Consider the following 3,542-nt stretch of genomic DNA (forward strand, 5'->3'; position numbering starts at 1 on the left):
GCAGCAGCCGGGGCAGCAGCAGTGCAGCAGCAGCAGCCGGGACAGCAAGCAAGCTGGGGCAGAAAGCAGCAGGGCAACAGCAGCAGCCAGGGTAGCAAGCAGCCGGGGGCAGCAGCAGTGGAAGCGGCCCGGGCAAGCCAAGCAGCAGCAGTAGCAAGCAAGCCCGGGCCCCCCCACCCCAGGCAGGGGAGGAGTGGCAACGGCGACAGGCAGACAGCAAGGAGGCGGGGGGGGCAGGGAGAGGAGTAGACATAACACCAACCCAGGACACCTAAGAAATTTCCCACCCTGAAATAAGGGGAGAAAAACTGCGTAGGCTGTGTGTGCATGTGTACTTGCCTTTCCTAAAGTTAGGGGGGAAAACTGCGCAGGCTGAGGAGTGTGTGTGTAACTCTAGTCTCTTCACCCACCCAAGGTAGAGAGGGGCTTGTACACAGCAAAAACTGTGTGTGTAACTAAGTGTTGACCTCACTTGAGTGGTTTTACTTTCCTTCTTGCAAAATGACTGAAAATCAAAATACAAAAGATAAATCTGCCTTTTTCGCTTTATTAGCTAAATATAATGCCAGACTCTCCCAAGTTGGGGGGAAGAGCGGGCGCACAGTAACTGGTTTAATTTAGAAAATGTAATAGGATATATTTTTGCAACATGAAACAAAATACAAACTGGGCAGAAATAAGACCATTCTCTGCTCAGTTCTGGGCGCCTGTCTTACAGCAGCTCTGGAAACTCTTTTTATGTGAAGAAGTGAAGAAAGAACAATAATTGACTCTCTACAAAATTTAGTGGAAATTTTGCAAAAACAATTAGATGAAGAAAGGAATGAGAATCATGCTTTGAGAGATGAGGGTCATTCTATAAGAGATAAGAATAATTTTTTAAAACCTGCTCTAAAACAAAAACAAAACCAACACTTTAAAACACACTGACTCCCCAAAAGAAACAGAGGAGAAGGAAATTAATCAATAATAACCCCAAAAGGAACTAATCTCATGAAAAATAGTGGAGAAAATTGCTGCCCTAGCATGAGAACGGTGGTAAAAAAAAAATAAAATTGTATCAATGATGAAAATTTTGACCGAAAAATAACCAGTACAAAAATCCAGTACACTGCTACAAAATTATGAGACCAATCAGCTAGTGGGTACTGCATGGGAATTCCTTTCTTTCTGGAGTTAGGGTTAGGGTTAGGGTTAGGGCCAGGGTCAGGGTCAGGGTCATGGTTAGGGGTTAGGGACAGGGTTACGCTCAGGGTCACGGTCACGGTTAGGGTCACAGTCAGGGTTAGGGTTAGAGGTTAGGGTTAGGGTAAGGGTCAGGGTTAGGGATAGGGTTAGAGTCATGGTCAGGGTCAGGATTAAGGTTAGCTTCAGGGTCAAGGTCAGGGTTAGGGGTTAGGGTTAACCTCAGGGACGGGGTTAGGGTCAGGGACAGGGTTAGGGTCAGAGTCAGGGTTACGCTAAGGGTCAGGGACAGGGTCAGGGTTAGGATTAGGGATTAGAGTTCTGGTCAGAGTGAGGGTCAGGGTGAGCCTAAGGGTCAGGATCAGGGTTAGGGGTTAGGGTTAAGGTCAGGGTCAGGGACAGGGTCAGGGTTAGTGTTAGGGTTAGGGTTAGAGTCAGAGTCAGGATTAGGGTTAGGGTTAGGGCTAGAGTTGGGGTTGGGGTTGGCTTTGGGGTTGGGGATGCAAATGGCGTTAGGGTCAGGCTTAGGGTTAGTGTTAGGGATAGGGTTAAGGGTTAGGGTTAGGATTAGGGTTCGCGTTGCGGTTAGGGTTGGGGTTACGGTTAGGATTAGGGTCAGGGTGAGGGTTAGGGTCTACGGTCAAGGTCAGGGTCAGAGTTAGGGTTACGCTCACGGTAAGGGCCAAGGTTAGGGTCAGGGCCAGGCTCAGGGTTAGGGGTAGGGGTTACAGTTAGGCTCACAGTCAGGGTCAGGGTTAACTTCAGGGTCAGGTCCAGAATTAGGGATTAGGGCTGGGGTCATGGTCAGGGACAGGGTTAGGGTTAGGGTTAGGGTTAGGGTTTGGGTTAGGGCTAGGTCTAGGGTTAGGGTTAGGTTTAGGGTTGGGGTTGGGGTTAGGGTTAGGGTCAGGGACAGGGTTAGGGTTACGGTTAGGGTTAGGGTTAGGGTTAGGGTTAGGGTTAGGGTTAGGGTTAGGGTTAGGGTTAGGTTTAGGGTTGGGGTTGCGGTTAGGGTTAGGGTCAGGGACAGGGTTAGGGTTACGGTTAGGGTTAGGGTTAGAGTTCGGGTTGGGGTTGGCGTTTGGTTGGGGTTGGGGTTGGGGTTGGCGTTGGCGTTAGGGTTAGGTTTAGGATTACAGCTAGGGCTTCGGGTTAGGGTTACGGTTAGGATTAGGATTCAGGGTTAGCGTTAGGGTTAGGGTTAGGCTTAGGGCACAGGTTAGGGTTGAAGTTAGGGTACAGGTTAGGGTATAGGTTAGAGTTAGTGTATGGGTTAGGGTTAGGGTAAGGGTTAGGGTTAGATTACAAGTTAGTGTTAGGGTTAGGGTTAGAGTTACGGTACGGGTTAGGCTTAAGATATGGGTTAGGGTTAGGCTTAGAATTAGGGAGAGGGTACAGGTTAGGGTTAGGGTTAGGGTTAGGGTTAACGTTAGGGTTAGGGTTAGGTAAGGGTTAGGGGTTAGGGTTAGGATTAGGGTTGGCGTTGGGTTAGGGTTTGTTTTAGGGTTAGGGTTAGAGTTAGGTCAGGGCTACGGTTAGGGTAAGGGTTAGGTTTAGGTTTAGGGTCATGGTTAGGGTTAAGATCAGGGTTAGGGTTAGGTTTAGGTTTAGGGTTAGGTTTAAGATTCGGTTTAGGGCTAGGTTTAGTATTAGGATTAGGGTTAGGGTTAGGGTTAAAATTATGGTTAGAGTTAGGGTACGGGTACGATTACGGGTTAGGGTTAGGGTTAGTGTTAGGGTTAGGGTTAGGTTAGGGTACGAGTTAGGTTATGGGTTACGGTTTAGGTTTAAGATTAGGTTTAGATTTGGCGTTGGGGTTAGGGTTGGAGTTACGCTCAGGGTGAGGGGTAGGTTCTACAGTCAAGGTCAGTGTCAGAGCCAGGGTTACGCTTTGGGTCAGGGTCAGGGCTAGGGTCAGGGTAGGGGTCAAGACCAGGCTTAAGGTTAGGGTTAGGGCTTAGGGTTAGGGTTAGGGTTAGGGTTAGGGTTAGGGTTAGGGTTAGGGTTTGGGTTAGGGTTAGGGTTAGGGTTGTGGCTAGGGCTAGGGTTAGGTTTAGGGTTGGCGTACGGCTTTGGATTAGGGCTAGGTGTAGGGTAAGGGTTAGGGTACGGTTTAGGGTACAGGATTGCGTTGGGGTTATGGTTAGGGTTAGGGTTAGGTTTTGGGGTTGCGGTTATAGTTAGGGTTAGGGTTAGCGTTTGTGTTAGAGTTAGGGTTAGGGTTAGAGTGAGGGTTAGGGTTAGGCTTAGGCTCTTTAGGGTTAGGCTTCGGCTTAGTTTAAAGGTTAGGGTTAGGGTTAGGGTCAGGATTAGCGTATGGGTTAGGGTTAGAGTACGGTTTAGGGTACAGGATTGCA

The sequence above is a fragment of the Oenanthe melanoleuca genome, chromosome 17 (assembly GCF_029582105.1).
Source record: "Oenanthe melanoleuca isolate GR-GAL-2019-014 chromosome 17, OMel1.0, whole genome shotgun sequence".
Classification (NCBI taxonomy): Eukaryota; Metazoa; Chordata; class Aves; order Passeriformes; family Muscicapidae; genus Oenanthe; species Oenanthe melanoleuca.